At 34.1% G+C, this 18,907-nt stretch overlaps 1 non-coding gene and 1 pseudogene across 1 annotated transcript; one reads left to right on the forward strand and one right to left on the reverse strand.

Annotated features, from left to right (window-relative positions):
* Positions 1-1,547: 1,547 nt before the first annotated feature.
* Positions 1,548-6,021, reverse strand: LOC140793707 (uncharacterized; annotated as a pseudogene).
* A 1,123-nt stretch (positions 6,022-7,144) lies between these two features.
* Positions 7,145-7,251, forward strand: LOC140794529 (small nucleolar RNA R71). Its single transcript, XR_012110143.1, has one exon. It is a non-coding gene; the product is annotated as a small nucleolar RNA R71 (small nucleolar RNA).
* Positions 7,252-18,907: the final 11,656 nt, after the last annotated feature.

An 18,907-nucleotide genomic window follows, 5' to 3' on the forward strand; every position in this document is an offset into this window, starting at 1 on the left:
TTGAATGCTGAATTTTAAACTACAACTTCTCAAAAGAAAAACTTAACAGAAAATATACAAGAAAAGATATTTTTCTTGGAGCATGAAAATCTGCTCCAAATCGGCTAGAAATCTGCTGTGATTGTGTTTGAAATCTGCTAAATATGTGCATGAAATATAGTGAAAATCTACATTAAATATGTTAGAAATCTATCGCATTATGTAGGAAATTTGGTTGGCTAGAATTGCTGCTCAAATATGAATTTGAAATTTATTTACTACTGCAATTATTGCTAAAATTTTTCTTGAATTGGAGATGAAAATCTGCTGCATTAGGTGAAGATTTCTTGCTAAAATTCTGCAACTTGATAGAAATTTAATTGCTGAAAATCTGTTGCTTGATAAAAAAAAAGAATAAATTTTGACTCATTCTGATTTAGATAAGGAATAAAGTGATTAGTAGATCATAGTTTGACTTAAGCATGACTTGAAAAATGAGAGGTAGATTCAGTTGATTAGTAGTGACTAAGCCTAATTATGGTTTGAGCCCAAATTTGACCATTTTTAGTGATTAAATGAGATTCAATTGATCAAAGGTCTACATATAACTAAAATACATTAATTAGTTAAAATAAAATATTAATATTTAATAATTTGGGGATAACAAATATTGCAATTATGAATTTAACAAATACCCCCAAACCAAGATTTTTGCTAGTCCTCGAGCAAAATAGAAGAACGAAGAATTCGAAAAATAAAATAAAATAAAATTTTAACTCACTTTCACAGGCATCGCGATTGCATTTAGCATATGCAACAAGCCTTTAAACCCCTATAAAAATAGAATGAAGAAAATAGGATTTATGCTTCACTTAATCAAAACATCACTTCGTGTTTGATCCTTGCTTTCTAACCAAATTTACTATGCTATACCACTACATATTCTAAGGAGCAAAAACACATAGAAAAATATCGAAAAGCAAAACATAACTACAAGTAACTAGAAAGAAAAGACCTAAAAAGAAGAAAAAATATAAAATTTCACCCCCTAATCTAAATTCTACATTGTCCTCAATGTAAGAAAATAAAGCACAAAAAATGGTAGAATTTACGTGAGAAGGATAATTTATACTATAAGCTTTCTCGTGTCAAATGCTGTACATATAATAATAAAAATAAAAAGTCAAATAACAATGTACAAAAACAATCTCTAGCAGATATAGAGATCAACCTTGATAATTAGGATCTTCTAGAAGTGTTTCTTCCACTTCTCAATTGCGCAATTCTAAAAATGATTTAAGCCTTTGGCTATTCACCTTAAATACCTCACATTTTTAGGGTTTTCAATCTCGACAGCTCCACAAGGATAGACAGTACGTATAGTAAAACGGCCCGTCCACTTCTCAATTTTCCAGGAAAAAGATGTAAACGCGAATTATAAAGTAGGACTTTTTGACCAAGACTAAATGATTTTCTCAAAATGTGTTTATCATTATATTGTTTCATTTTATCCTTATAGCTTTTAGCACAGTCATAAGCATCATTTCTAATTCCTCTAATTCATTCAATTATAATTTTCTATGAGCACCTGCCTTATCAAGATCAAAATTCAGTTGCTTAATCGCCCAATAAGCTCGATGTTCTAGCTCTAAAGGAAGGTGACAAGCCTTACCAAACACAACTCGATATGGGGACATCCCAATAGAAGTTTTAAATGCAGTTCGATATGCCCACAATGCATCACTAAGCCTTAATGACCAATCTTTCCTAGTGGGGTTAACCGTCTTCTCCAAAATTCTTTTGATCTCTCTATTGGATATCTCGACCTGGCCGCCAGATTTGGGGTGATAGGGAGTGGCAACCTTATGTATGACAGAATATTTATGCATAAGTCTTTGAAAAACTTGATTGCAAAAATGTTTCCCTCCATCGCTTATAATGGCACGCGACGTACCAAATCGAGCAAAAATATTGTCTTTCAAAAACTTGATTACAACTTTGTGATCATTTGTTCTACAAGCTATAGCTTCAACCCATTTTGAAACATAATCTACAGCAACAAGAATGTACTCATAACCAAAAGAATTTGGAAATAATCCCACGAAATCTATACCCCAGACATCAAAAATTTCAATAATTAAAATCGGATTGAGTGGCATCATGTTCCTCTTTGAAATGCTCCCTAGTCTTTGACATCTCTCACAAACTTTGCAATACTCATGGACATCATGAAAGATGGAGGGCCAATACTCATGGACATCTTTTTAGAGCTAAAATGACCCTCACAGGCTTGATCATGACAAAAAGAAATAATTTTATAAAAATCATCATTAGACACACATCTCTTAATGATTTGATCTAGGCAATACGTAAACAAGTATGGGTTATCCCAGAAAAAGAACAGGACCTCAAGCTAAAAATTTGGACTTATCTTGCTTGGTCCAATGTGTTAGGTTTTTATTTGTTGGCAATTGTGTACAAAATATTCTAAGTGTATTTTTTCATGTATATGAGCTTTACACAAGTCTAGAATATCTCTGGTTTGAAGAATTGTAAGATTATTGGAGAAAAGTCGTCGAGTTCACACCGCGTTCACAAACGCGTTCGAACGTGGAATCTGCGTTCACATGGAAAGAGAGCCGCGTTCACAAATGCGTTCGAACGCGGGTACTGCGTTCACACAGACAGAGAACCGCGTTCACAAATGCGATCGAACGCGGGTATTGTGTTCACACAGACAGAGAGCCGCATTCACAAACGCGTTCGAACACAGGTACTGCGTTCACACAGACAGAGAGCCGCGTTCACAAACACGTTCGAACGCGGGTACTGCGTTCATACAGACCGAGAGCTGGCGTTCGAACGCAACCTAAAGAATTCAAGTTGTCGCGTTCGAACGCACTCGGGCCCGTACGAACGCACCTGAGTTCAAGTCATGCCGTTCGAACGCACCCGGGCCGCGTTCGAACGCACCAACGAAGTATGATGAAATTGGACTTTCGTGAGTACGGATAAGACTTGGATTTGGCTTTATCTTGGAGATCATATATAAGGATTGTGATGCCCTATCTTGAGGGTGGTTGAAGAAGCATTATTGAAGGAGACTTCTAGAGGCTACATCGGTTCTTCAACTAACAAGGTTTCACTCATCATTAAAAAGTTAATTTTTCGTCTTAAGGGTTATCTAGATGAAAGATCAATCTCGAGGCTTACTGAGGTTGGACTTCAATCACGAAAAGCAGTGAATCGTGAGTTTTAGCGAGCAAGACTGAGAAGAACAATGTCGTTTTGATCGACGGGTTGTTTTGTGAGTCAGTCTTGTAACTGCTACCATTCTAGGGATTGGTTTTGATCCAAGTTTGGATCTGTGGTTTTTTCCCGTTTGGGTTTTTCCACGTTAAAATCTTGGCGTTCATCTCTGCTTTTGTTCTTAATATTTCTACGGACTTTTACTTAAGCGAACGAGTGATATCATTGCCTAGTATTTAGATACATACTTGTGTCTATGGGTTTTTCACAATGAAGAGGCATTTGACCAGTAGCAAGGTAGTTGACAATATCAGCATACCATGGTAGCTGAGAAGCACTCATTAGCTGCTCATCAGGAAAAGTTTCAAATATTGGTTTGGATTCATAAGATGATTCTAGGATAAGCCTAGATAAGTGATTTGCGACAACATTTTTAGAACATTTCTTGTCTCTAATTTCAAGATCAAATTCTTGTAGCAACAGAATCCAATGAATTAAATAGGCGTTAGCATCCTTTTTAGAGAGAAGATACTTTAGTGTTGCATGATCAGAATAGATGATGACTTTAGACCCTAAGAGGTAGGATCTAAATTTGTCTAAAGTAAACACAACTGCTAGCAACTCTTTCTTAGTAGTGGAATAATTTAGTTGTGCATCATTCATGGTTTTACTAGCATAATAGATCACATGTGGTAACCTATTAACCCGTTGTCCTAAAACCACTCCAATTGCATAGTCAGATGCATCGCACATAATCTCAAAAGGTTCATCCCAATTTGGTGGTTGAATGATAGGAGCAGAAGTTAATTCAGTTTTTAACCGTTGAAAAGCCTTAAGACATTCTTCATTAAAGACAAATTGAGAATCCTTAGTTAGTAAATTACATAAAGGTCGTGATATCTTACTGAAATCCTTAATAAATCGTCGGTAAAAACCTGCATGACCCAAAAATGATCGAATTTCTTTCACAGTCTGAGGTGATGGAAGGTTAGAAATTAAGTCAACTTTAGCCTTATCGACTTCCATCCCATCTTTAGAAATAATATGTCATAGAACAATTCCTTTCTTCACTATAAAGTGACATTTTTCCCAATTAAGCACTAGGCTTTTCTCTTTGCACCTTTCTAAGACTAGAGACAGGTGGTGCAAGCATTCATTAAATTATGATCCAAAGACAGAAAAGTCATCCATAAAAACTTCCAAGAACTGTTCTACCATATCTGAGAATATGCTAATCATGCACCTTTGAAAGGTACCAGGAGCATTGCATAACCCAAAAGGCATGGGACGATAGGCAAATGTTCGAAAGGGGCAAGTAAATATGGTCTTCTCTTGATCCTCAGGTGCCATAGGGATTTGGTTATAGCTAGAATAACCATCTAAAAAATAATAATAAGCATGTCTGGCTAACCTTTCAAGCATCTGATCAATGAAAGGAAGGGGAAAATGATCCTTCCTAGTTACAAGATTAAGTTTTCGGTAGTCAATGCAAACACGCCACCCTATTTGAACACGAGTGGGTACTAACTCATTGTTCTTATTTTGCACTACTGTAATGCCAGACTTCTTAGGCACAACATGAATTGGACTCACCAATGCACTATCCGAAATTGGGTAGATAATACCCGCATCTAATAATTTTAGCACTTCAGCTCTAACAATATCCTTCATCATAGGATTTAACCTCCATTGCAGTTCACGAGATTTTTTTGCATTTTACTCTAAATGGATTCGATGCATAACCACATCAGGACTAATTCCCTTGATATCAGCTATGGTCCATCCTATAGCTTCCTTGTATTCTTTTAAGACACTCATAAGTTTTTTCTCCTATTCCTTACCCAAATCAGATGCTATAATAACAGGAAGGGTTTCATAAGAGCCTAAAAATACATACTTAAGAGTATCAGGTAGTGGTTTAAGATCTAACTTTGGAGGTTTTATGATGGACGGAGGAGTTGGGAGTGAAGATGGCGGAAGAAGTTCAATCTTGGGCTGCCATTTATTAAAATCAATAAGAGATGCAGACTCTAATAATTCATTGACCTCCTCAAAAGAAGTTTCCCAATCAAAATCACTGTCAAAATGTAAAAGACACTTTTCTAAAGGATCCTCAATATTTGCTTGCTCATTTATGCTCTCTAATAGGCCTTCAATCATGTCAACCTCAAAAATATCATCAGTTTTAAGAGGTTGATGGCTAACATCAAAAATATTTAATTCAACGATCATCTTGCCAAAAGACAGCTTCATAATCCCATTTTGACAGTGAATGACTGCATTAGCAGTGGCTAAGGATGGCCTTCCTATGATCACAGGGATATGATTGCTCGGGTTTTGGACAGGTTCAGTATTAAGGATTATGAAATCCACAGGAAAAATAAACTTGTCTACCTTAATCAGAACATCCTCTATGATGCCTCGAGGATATTTGACAGAACGATCTACCAAAGACAGTTTAATTTGAGTTGACTTCAACTCTCCAAGGCCTAATTGCTTGTAAATTGAATACGACAAAAGATTAACACTTGCACCTAAATCCAAAAGGGCCTTATCAATGACATGATTGCCAATGACACACGAAATAGTAAGACAATCTGGATCTTTAAACTTAGGTGGAATGTTGTTTTGGATGATTGAGCTTACTTGCTCAGCTAAGAATGCTTTCTTTTGCACTTTTGATTTTCTTTTTTGAGTGCAAAGATCCTTCAAAATTTTGGTGTAAGCAGGAACTTGCTTAATGGCATCGAGTAATGAAATGTTAATTTCAACATGCTTAAACAATTCCATCATCTCACTAAAGTTTCTTCCTACTTTAGCCTAAGTTAGTCTTTGGGGAAATGATGCTTTGGGAATAAAAGTCTGCTCAGATGAATTTCTAGACTTGGGTAGAGACTATCTTGGGTTGCTAGAGTCAAAGGTTATAGTTCCAAATGAACTATCATGATTATTTTGTGGGACATAGATTTCTTCACCATCTGAGATAGATTTTTCATGATTTGGCACTTCAACCTTATTGTTGACTAGTTTTCTAGACCGAAGGGTAATGACTGATTGAACTTGTTCGTTGTGTACACCTGAGGTGGATGGTTGGCTAACCTCATATTGGCCCTTTGAGTTAGGAATGGGTTGACTAGGAAATTTTCCTTGTTCTCTCGTACTATCCTTAGATGCTAACTGACCCACTTGATTTTGAAGTTGAGAAATGGCTTGATAATTTTGTATATTTGTAGCTTCTATTCTTTGCAAATTAGCACTAGTTCCAGTGATAAATTTCTCTATCATCGCTTCTAAGTTGGATGGTTGTTGCTGAGGTACTATAACCGATTGATTAAGAGGAGGGGCATAAGAGACAGGCTGAGTAGGAGGACGAAATTGATTAAATCCTGGAGGTCCTCCTTAGTTTATTTGAGGCTACTGTGGCCTCCAAGAAAAATTGGGGTGATTTCGCCAATTTGGATTGTATGTTTCAGAGTAAGGACTATTGAATAGCTTTCTAAATTGATTTAGGGCATTCACTTGTTCATTCAACCCATCTTGATACCCTAAGGAAGGGCAAACCATTGCAGTGTGCATGGGACTGGCACAAACACTACAAACTTCAGATTGCACTTGATTTATAGGTTTTATAGTTTGACTTAACATAAGGGCATCAACTTTCCTAGACAAACTATACAGTCATGCATTTATACTCACATTAGGTTGAACTTCATATATTCCTCTCTTAGACTGTGACGTCCCCCGACTTTCAGTACTAAAATCCCATTGTTGGGAATTTTCAGCTATTCTTTCAAAAAGAGCCTAAGCTTCAGGTGTGCTATTAGTCATGAATGACCCACCGCTCATGGACTCAACCAAATTACGATTTGTGTTAGTTAAACCATTGTAGAAATACTGGACTAACCACTATTTTTTAAAATTGTGATGAGAGCATTTAATTTGAAGATCCTTAAACCTTTCCCATGACTCATGAAATTTCTTTTCCTCTTTCTGTTTGAAAGTGGAGATGGCCAATCTATATTGGTTTGTTCTAGGCATAGGGTAAAATTTGGACACAAATTTATAGTTCAGATCTTTCCAAGTGGTGATTAAGTTAGGCTCTAAGTGATTCAACCAAGCTCTTGCTTGGTCTTTCAATGAAAAAGGAAAGAGCCTTAGCCTAACAGATTCATCAGAAAAGTTTTGAAATTTGAATGTTGAACAAATATCCAAGAATTCATCAATATGAGAGTATGGATTCTCATTTTTCTTATCATAAAAGGCAAGAAGCAATTGAAGGATGATAGGTTTTAATTCAAGATGAGTTGCATTAGTATTAGGTAACACAATGCATTTTCATTAGGGGCAAATCGCTCTTGTAAAGTTATGGTATCATCATGAACCGATTAATAGTTTTCAATCATTTCTTCCCTAGCAAGCCGACTTGAACTATCCCGAACCCAACCAATTTCTAAGTTTAAAAAAAAAGCTTCACAAACACAAATCTTACCAAGCAAATCACAGTCAACAGTTTGTGTTTTTAAAGTATAATATGAGAGTAAGAAATTTTTTTTTTCAATTCTAATCTTGTAGAGAATCACTTCTCTTCTCAACCTCTCTGATTTTCTAAAGATTAGTCTCGATTAGACCAACTATCCCTTGTGTTTGACCCAAATTTCTCATATTCTCAATGAGACCATTAAATGCCCATCATAGTTCAAGTTTGTTGTCGATGATGCGATAGCCACTAAAAGGATACTGGTTTTAAAATAAAAGGGGATGATTAACTTAAGTAGGCAAGGAAGTGGTGATTCGTGAGTAGGGTTAAGAAAATTCAAACCTTCCAATCGAGTCCACCGGTTAGCAATTACTTCGCTGGGAGTAATTTTTAAGTAATTTTCTTTTCTTCAAGCACAATCCTCTGTTGTTCTTTGGTTTCCGTAGAATAATTCAAAACAAGAACAAAATTTGGAATTTTTTTTAATTTTTTTAATTTTTTTTAAACAACTAGTAAAAAAGTTAATTTTAAATTTTCAAAACAGTTTTCAACACAACTCCCCGGCAATGGCGCCAAAAACTTGTTGTGACAAATTAAGTAACACTCACAATTGCATGAATCTATGGAGTAGATCGGCAAGCAAGGTATCGATCCCACAAGGACTTGTTTGAAAACTTGATATGTTTAAAAATCTTAAAAATGAGTTTAGGAGATTTATGGAGAAAGAAAACCTTCTTGCAAATTTCTTTTAATTAAGTATGAGAAATAAAGTCTTGAAATCCACTTGTAGATAGCACATTTCTATTAGATAATATAAATCTCTTCTTTTTCTACGATTCACCAAGAAATTAATCACTAGTGGATCAGAAGATTATCTTTGAATGAACAATTTAAAAATTCATAAAAATTACATTCTTCCTTCATTTTTAGAAAATATGGAGTAAGAATTTTAAATTATTAGATGTAGTTGTTTTTAAGAAAAACAACTAATATCTAAATTCTAAACAACAAATTTAAAGTAGAAGAAACAAGAACTTATTTATCAATTAAGAACACATAAGAGATTTAGAATAAAAAAAATATGTTGTCAACAAGCTTCATCCTCAACCTTAAGAAAATTAGAAATTCATTTTAGTAGTTAATAACACAACTTGAATAAAAATAAATATGAGATTTAGCACTAAAGAGTTGCATAATACTTCTTCAAAAATAAAATCTAAATCCAAAAACAAGAGATTATTATAAAAGAAAATCAGAATATGAACTTTGCTGACTTACAAAGATTGAAATTTCTTCGAATGTGCTTTATTGTTTCCAATTGAATTGAAACAATTGCAAGTTTGAATGCTGAATTTTAAACTACAACTCCTCAAAAGAAAAACTTAACAGAAAATACACAAGAAAAGATATTTTTCTTTAGCTCTCTACCCCTCTATTTATAGACTTCTTGGAGCATGAAATTCTGCTAAATATGTGTATGAAATCTGGTGAAAATCTGCATGAAATATGTTAGAAATCTGCCACATTAGGTAGAAAATTTGTATAGCTGGAATTGCTACTCAAATAGGAATTTGAAATTTATTTACTACTGCAATTATTGTTGAAATTATGCCTGAATTGGAGATAAAAATCTGCTGCATTAGGTGAAGATTTCTTGCTAAAATTCTGCAACTTGATAGAGATTTGATTGCTGAAAATATGTTACTTAATAAAAAAAGAAGGAATTTTGACTCATTCTAATTTAGATAAGGAAGAAAGTGATTAGTAGATTATGGTTTGACTTAAGTATGACTTGAAAGATGAGAGGTAGATTCAGTTGGTTAGTAATGACTAAGCCTAATTCTGGTTTGAGCCCAAATTTGACCATTTTTAGTGATTAAATGAGATTCAATTGATCAAAAGTCTACATATAACTAAAATATATTAATTAGTTAAAATAAAATATTAATATTTAATAATTTGGGAATAACAAATATTGCAATTATGAATTTAACAACATCCACTCCACCCGTCACCACCACCATCACCCACGTTATTCCATTTTTTCATTCCTGTTACAGTTCGAATCTGCAAAGGGCATAAATACGAAAGTTGTAGATCAGGAAGTTATGGATCTAACACAATTAGTTTCATAATTTTTTGACAACTTGAGAATATCTGACGAAAATTTTTCCATGGTTGTGTGGACTGCTTCCTACAATAAATTCAGATCTTAAGGAATTGTTCCGTAGCCGATCTTTTGGTTCTAGATCGCATCACTTGGTACAAGAACCTATCAATTATATTCGAGCAGGTGAACCTCAGACCCCCATTAATGGTTGAAATAAGGAAGATGACATCAACAAGGAAACCTATGGGAAGCACACCGACAAGGGAGGACTCAATGCACGATAATCCTAACCGTGAGGCCGATTTCTTAGGAGCGACCACGGCAGGACCGAGTCAACCAACGTCCATAGATTCGAATATGGATGAACTAAGAGTTGACAACATACAAAAGGATCACAATGAATTCAAGGAATATGTCGTGAATTGATTGGGTTCGCCATCTCCTTGACAACGAATGGAGTTTCAAGAAGGACCAACGGTGGGACCCCATAGAACTGATACCCCACAGGTCCAAGTGCGTCATATGAGTGTCAATGATCCCCTCCTACCTATATGCCTTCACATCATCCCTCACCTCCATTACAAAACCCAAGACCGGCGATAGTGGAACCAAAGAGGTGTGCGGCACCAGTGCGCTTCGTTGATGAGGAGATTGACACTATGAGGATGAGGTTGATCCCTATGGAGTTAGTGATGGACGTGCTCGAGGATTTAGAGAAGGTGATCAACATGCACAAATATTTACACCTGAACCAAGGATCTTTTGCGAACTTAACAATACGATTCGGGGGAGAACCGCACGCTTGGACTTTCCAAAATTCTAAGGGGGTGATCCAATGGATCGGGTGTTTCAAGTTGAACAGTATTTTAATTGTCAAGGTACAATGGAAGATGCAAAAGTCCAGATGTCAAGCTTTCACCTCCAATGAACGGGATTGCATTAGTATAGATCGGTAATTCGTGGTGGTGGATTTATTAGATGGGTTGATTTTTATAGGAGGATTACACGTAGATTTGAGACAGCGGCATGTAAAGATTTTGCTGCCATATTAAGCAAGATGGTTCAAAGGACTACCATATTAGAGTACCAAGCTGAGTTTGAAAGAATTAATAGTCGTTGTGAGCCATTATAGCCCAAATGTACATTGATGAGTACATATTTTTCAGAGCTGCGAGAGGAGATACAAGCGGATAGTCGTGCTCTATGTCCTACTACTCTTGAAGAGGATTTTGAGAAGGCCGTGAGGATGGAACAAAAGCATAGGGCTCTAAAGATGGCAGCGAAAACTAATTGGGGCAGCCGAGATGGGCAGTTTGCTCCTAGAACGCCAGTTAGAAATTCTGCAATTTCAAAAACAACAGCTGTGACTACTAGACCACGACCACCTTTGAGACCTTCTTCCGACGTTAGAGGAGGCACTAGACCCCCCGTTCGAACTCTTCATATCCCTCCATAACCCTAACATCCACTCCACTCATCATCACCACCATCACCCACGTTATTCCATATTTTCGTCCCTGCTACAGTTCGAATTTGCAAAGGGCATAAAGACTAAAGTTGTAGATCAGTAAGTTACGGATCTAAACCAATTAGTTTCGTAATTTTCTGACGACCGAATAATATCTGAAGAATATTTTACCATGGTTGTGTGGACTGCTTCCTATAATAAATTCAGATCTTAAGGAAGTTATGAGTACTTCCACTATCAATGATAATGCGAACCAAACAATTCTTCACTGTTCCATCCACCTACATAGTTCACGTTGCAGTAGATATGCATGTAAGAAGATTTTAGTATGTATATCCTCCTTTAAAGCATTCCCAACCCACCGCATGCTTTCCACATAAGGTTGCCCTCACATAAGGTTCATGCAGAGGTCAATAAGGAGCTCGAGCTAGATAAGACCAAAACAAATAGCAAATGCATAACAAATCCATCAATAGTAAAAAAGAGGGTGGAGTGCGTGAATACAAGAAAATATGTTAATATATGCTCCAACAAGAGAAACATGCCCCAATACAAAAGTTACAACACAAAAAAAAGAGATAAAGGAAACGTAATGCCATACTAAATAAACTGGCACTGAAGTTCTCTTGGCAAGTGTAGTCAATCTAAAATATATATCAAGTATTGATAAGCCTAACGCTTAGCAAATAACACTATCTCTAGCATGATTATGCATAAAGAATTTTATAGCAAGACAAGTTTATGTATTTACACCCAACATGACAAGTATATGAATAGACAAAGAAAAAATATTTGGTCAAGCTATCTTAACCCATCACCATATGATACTCATATAAAGATCAACTAGACACATAACATATGAATGATTTACTTATCCTTAATAATCTCTATGTACGACATAAGACAGGCATCAAGTTAAATTAGTTAGCACGGTTTGACTCCCAAGCATACTAACTTTTAATATATTCAACAATCACCTGACTCTGCCGACACTTAGGCCCACCAACTGACACTCGCACAACACCTGGATAAATGTCCTAAATAGGGAGGGTACCCCTAGTAATAAAATCGTCGACCCGTTACCCGACAAAACAACAAATTGATTATCTACTACCATAAACTAAGGACTTTAGTCATAGACCCAACACCACAAGTTAGCATCATGCCTTAATGCTACCTAGCTGAGCTCTCAGCTTTACAGTCTTGCACCACCTATGTAGAAATCATGAGTTACAGCTTAAGGATACCTTGATCTTGCATTATTTGGTACCACTAGATCCACACTATCCCACCCTCTTACCACTACTTTAATATATATTATAAATATATAATAAGAATTATATCATGAATGGGCATGTAACAATATCCTCAACCATATATATATATATATCTTATGATGAAATCATAACATAACAACACTAAATATAACAACATATGATGTATAACGATCATGATCAAGTGATAATAATTTTAATAGTAATGATGTATGATGTATGCCAATCACTCGATAATCATGTATTTAAGTATCTAATATAATATATGTATGTCTCAATTTAATAGCCATCAGTATCGACCTTGAATATTATCCACCATACTAGACAAAAATACACAGCTTCAAACTTGATAACATCCATACTATCATACCACAAGCTCAAAACATATCATACCATATGCTAAGGGTATCTCTAAAAGTAATTATATCCTACCATACACTAAGAGTATTTTAATAATCATATTCTACTATACGCTAAGAGTATCTCAATAATAATAATACCTTACTATAAGCTAAGGGTATATCAATGATAGTTGTATCCTGTCATACACTAAGAATACAATTATCAGTCACAACCATACTCTACCATATGTTAAGAATACATTCAATATCAATTCAGACCAGATACCATTCTAGTAATTGCATCACATATATATAATTTTATTATTTTTTTAAATGATAGATCACATGCATTTATCCAGTACTATAAGAAGTCATGCATATCAAGAATTTATGTGGTAAATAAGTCAAAAAAATATGATACAATGTAGTATCTAATCATATATCCATCACATACTTGCTCATGGTACAAATAAACTCGTCTAATAAAATATGTACAAGATCAATCTCTAATTATTTTTAAATCATCTACATATTCATGCCCGAGATCAACCTAACAAACGAATGGAAAAAATATGCTCATATCATTTTTATATAGAATCATATAATTATGCTAGCAGGTCAAAACATAATGTGTATCTATAATATGTAAAATATTACACTATGAAAAAGCTCCCTAGGAGGTAAGAATACTCAGTGCATTTTCTCTTCCTATATTTCCCTCGAGTCCTCTCATATTTATATTTCTATTAGTACGAAATCTGTGAGTAAGGGGGAAAGATCAAATTAGAAACTCATATCTTACTTCTTATATTTATTCTTATTATTTTTATATGGTTATTTCCTATTTATATTTCTATTCTATTTTCTATTTTAATAAACTTAGTTATATATATATATATATTTATTTATTTATAATAAAAGATAATTCCAATAATGTGCACATAATTCTTGTGTATTATTCATATGTATATGAAAACATAGTATTTATATATATATATATATATATATATATATATATATATGTATATATATATAGTTTTAAGTAGTTTAGGACATACATTTATAACAATAGATGTATACATCATAAGTCAATGCATTTACACATATAAATAAATATAAATATATAACTTAATGGGATTAGTAACTATTAGAATATGGCTATTAATTACTCAAATAAAATACTTAATTACTTTAACATTCATTGTAATGATTTATTTATTAAACCAGTTGTTACTAAAATTAGAATTTGACTAATTACTAAATTATTGGAGCAGGAAATAAATTAAGATAAATTAAAATGGAAAAATAAATAAAAGAGAGAGTTACTAGGCTAGGCTGGGTTGGGTTTGCCTTAGTAATTAGAATTTGACTAATTACTAAATTATTGGAGCAGGAAATAAATTAAGATAAATTAAAATGGAAAAATAAATAAAAGAGAGAGTTACTAGGCTAGGCTGGGATGGGTTTGCCTTAGTCTAAGCTGTGTAAGAGTGCTGGCCCTCGGCCCACCATTACTTACAGCAGCGCAGGGGTGATATGAAGGCCCAGCAATATTTTCGGTTGGAAAACAAATCGAAGAGAGAGATAGAACGAGTACAAAATGAGAGAGAGACGGGGGGTGGGCGAAGAGGTGGCAGTTAGAGAAGCGACATGGCCTCGTGGGGAATTCCGACTGAGGGGAAGGTGGCGGAGGTGTCATGGTGATGGCATGGTTGTCGGAGGGAGAAGAAGGTGATGGTGGTATAGTGTGAGTTTGTTGACTGGTTGAGGTGGCGGCGTGGGGGCTGGGGGGGGAGAATAAGAGAGGGAAAGAGGAGAGAGGAGAGTGGTGGTGGTGGCTTTTTGGCGTTGGTTATGGATGGAGAGAAGATGGAGTGGGGAAGTACTGTTGGTAGTGGCGGTAGATGTGAGAGAGATAAGGGAATATAGGGAATATATATATATATATATATGCGTTTCTTCCGTACCATAGAAATTTTTTATCAATCATTTTAATGAAGATTTAACGGTTAAGATCTTTAAGGATATAATAGGAATAAAAGATATTACTGATTTAGTAGGTACTTATTATTTTTTAGATATATAATCTTGCACATTATTTTTTGACAATTATATTATCTTAATATTTTTATTAAGTAAAAGACATATATATCCTTAACTAAGATTAATGAATATATATCAAAATAAGGGTATTGATGTCTTTTATAATTAACTTGATGAAAATTTAATTACATTTTATCTATTTGATTATTTTTTATTATTTACATATATCTCTCATTAGTTTAATTGATTTAATTAAATTTTAATAGATAGAGATAGAGAATTATATTTAAATTGAAGTTTATCACCAAATAATCAAATTGAAATTATTTAATATTAAATGATATATCCTATAATTAAGGTATAATTATATTTAAGAGAGAAATCTTAACGGAAGAAAAGAACGTGTAGAGCTCTTCTTTCATACCGTAAAGTTAAGTGTTTATCAATCAGTTTGACGAAGATCTAACGGTTAAGATCTTCATGGGTATAATAGAAAATTTGAGAAGTTAGGCACATGTAATTGAATCTTCCTGACTAATATATTCTTTTTCTTATGTAACGTGGTTTTGAAACTAGTACCGGAAAACAGGTATCGGGTATGAAAACTGGCTATTATAGCCGTCAGATTAAGATTATAATTTTTAAAGGGGCATTGAAGTATTTGCCAATATATATATACAGGGGTGTGATATATATATATATATATATATATAAACAGAGAGAGGGAAAGATGAAGTCGGTTTGGGATAACAAAAAAATGGAGAGAGAGAAGAGAATAAAGAGAGGTGAATTAGAAATAAGTGATCTAATTAATTGGCTTAAGGATATAATTATTATAAAATTCATGTGTAGAAATCATTATGTAATTTTTTTCTCTAAGATGTGTAAAATTTAAAAGATAGAAAACTATAATTATCAAAAAGTAGTTTTCACTTTAGTGATTTTTCTATCATGTATCTACTCTTCTAAGAGAATTTTGTGATATTTACTAAGAACAGAAGATGACGACCATTACAAAAATCATTTCACTCTTTATTTCCTTCATCAATGGATCTATATACGTTTTCACAAACCTAATCTTCTTCTACTCATGGTTTTAGCATGAATTTGAAGTATGTTAATTTAGGGATTGGACTAGTGATGCGATCTGCTCAGAGGAGATCACAATATAGGGACTTGGGCTCGATGGATGGAGTCTAGTAATCTTATCTGCTTATTTGGTTCAGTTAAAGTTTATTTAATTAACTAAGTTTAATTTAGTTAATTCCTATGCAGTTTTGGGATAATATTTATAATATATTCACCTGACATCCAAAAACCACTTGGATAAGATGGAAGATATCTTGATCACCACTTGGATAAGATGGAAGATATCTTGATCTAGAACTTTTATATTCAGTGCTTCCTCAGATTTGAAATCTATGGCAAATCAAAGAACTAATTTGAGCTAGATAATAAGACTAATTTAGCTTAGTCATGTTTATCTCTACATTATATTTATGTCTAATGTAAGGCCTTAAAGCAAAGGTGGAGTGCAACCATAACTAAATCAAGGAATGAACTAAGAAAGAATATTGGCTTAAGCCCTTGTCGGCCCTATCTCCTTCCTCAAATCTTAGCCAAAGGTTACACCTCCCTCCTTCTTCACCAACTTAGTCCACATTTTCCGTTGGCAACGTCTCAACCAGCTTCTAACCTCTTTCTTTCCTCCTTAATCTCCTCTTCAATATCTACTCTCTAATCTACAACCAAGAGGACTTCCAAATTCCACCATCCACGTCCATCCTATCACCACTGACCTTTTGTCATTTTATCAATCATAACCTTTGATCTCCCATCCGATCAATGATATTCTAAGTGTTTGAATTCCTTACTTCCCAAAGAATAGAATATCCAAATCTTATCTTATTCCGACGGTTAGATCAACTAGAATTGCCTTGTAAAGTTTCTTGTCCATATCTATCTAGAACTATTATGAATCGGTTTAAGCCAGTCCGTATTAAATGGTATCCAAGCAAACCCTTGTTGAAAATCGAGTCTAGTCGGTTTGTTACAACTAGAAACATTTTATGATCTATTAATTAATCTCTAAGAAGTAGTATTAGAGCCTAATCCATGTTTAATATCTTGAATTATTTTATTATATTGAAGATTAATTATGAACAAATCTTTCAGGGTTCAAAAGTTTACATATTTTGAGTTTTTGATTCTTTGATGGTTGTTTTATGGATTAAGACTGAGGTTTATATCTAATTTGGATTTACTCTATTATATGCCCATATTCACATATTTTTTTAGAACTATGGCTGTATGGCATATTAAATTCAATGTTGGCCTCTTATTTTTTGTAGAATCTATGGATTTGGGTTATGAGGTTATCATAAACATGATCATTAGGTCTGACCCACCCAAACCCGGCCCGAACCCGCCTGGTTTTAACCGGGCCCGATTTAGGCCCGGCTTGACCCGAGCTTGATATGGTAGTGGGTGGCATGGGCTAAACCTTTCCCCACTCGGCCCGGTCCGAAAGCCCGATCCACTACTCTCATCTATAGCCCAACCCATAATGTATACATATTTATATAATTATTTTAGTCCCATATTAGATATTTAGTAAACTATATATCAATATATATGTATGTTTCAATGAAAGATAACTAAAATATCTTCATATAAGCCCATTAAACTCGGCCCAATAAAATATAATAATTTTTATATTTAATGTATTATGTTAAAGCCATTATACCCAACCTAAGCCCAATATGCAATGAGCTAGTGGGCGGTAACAAGCTAGAATATTCTAGCCCGGCTCGAACCTGGCTCGGCCCGCACGATGATCACGTCTAGGTTATCATTGGCTTTCAAGATGACATTTGCCATCTTGAACTTGTTTGTAGTGCAATCGCTTGCGCAGCGCCACTGTGTAACGACCATTAAAAAAAATTGTGATCGCGGAATCTACTCAGCCATATTTACTTTCATTCAAATGTAGAAGGCTTTGATCTAATAATGTGATTTATTTTTAATTTTATTTCTATTGATGATGTTTGATAGTTTGATTTGTTTCTCATGTGTCTTTAAATCTAATTAATTTCATGTAATATCTATATTTCAAATTAATTATCTAACACTCCAAATAGGTTGATTGGATGTTAAATAAGTCTAAAGATAGATTTATTATTTGACATAAATTATTGTCAATATTTGATCATTACAACAAAAGTACCACTTATAGTTAACATTATTATCCAAAGACTTGATTTTAATATTGTGTTTGGTATCTTAAAATGTTATCATAAATATTTTAACTTTAAAGATTGTTTATTTACTTATTTGATGTGAACATACATATATATGATTTTTTGTTCTCTATTCAGCTTTTATGTTTGCTACTTTTATATCTACAAATATGAACAATATTCATATTTTGAATGCGACTAACTTCAAAGACTGGAAAGAGAATATGTTAATTATTCTCGGCTCCATGGATTTAGCCTTATAGCATTGAGAATGACAAAACCCGCTCCTAGAGCAAATTTCACAGATGATGTGGTATAATATGAGAAGTGGGAGTGTTCCAATTGCCTGAGTCATGATCATTAAGCATGGCATTCTAGAGGCTTTTAGGGGTGTGATAACTGATGAAGTTATCAATGCCAATAAATTTCTTACCTAAATTTAAAGATGTTTTCCCCAAAATGGTAAAGCTGAAACAAGCAAGCTTTTAGCAAGCTTGATTTCAATGAATTATGAAGGCAAGGGTAATGTTCGAGAGTACATCATGGAGATGTCTCATCTTGCTTTAAAACTTAAGGCATTAAAGGTCAACTTATCTGATGATTTGCTCTAACACAATTTAATTAGTTTGTCAGTTATAACTACTAGAAAAAGAAATGGACTCTTAATGAGCTCATTTTATTTTGTGTGCAAGAGGAAGTTGAAGTAAGATGAAACTAAAAGTGCTCA

Source organism: Typha latifolia, chromosome 8, assembly GCF_019914945.1.
Source record: "Typha latifolia isolate L0001 chromosome 8, TyphaL0001v2, whole genome shotgun sequence".
In the NCBI taxonomy this organism is placed as follows: domain Eukaryota; kingdom Viridiplantae; phylum Streptophyta; class Magnoliopsida; order Poales; family Typhaceae; genus Typha; species Typha latifolia.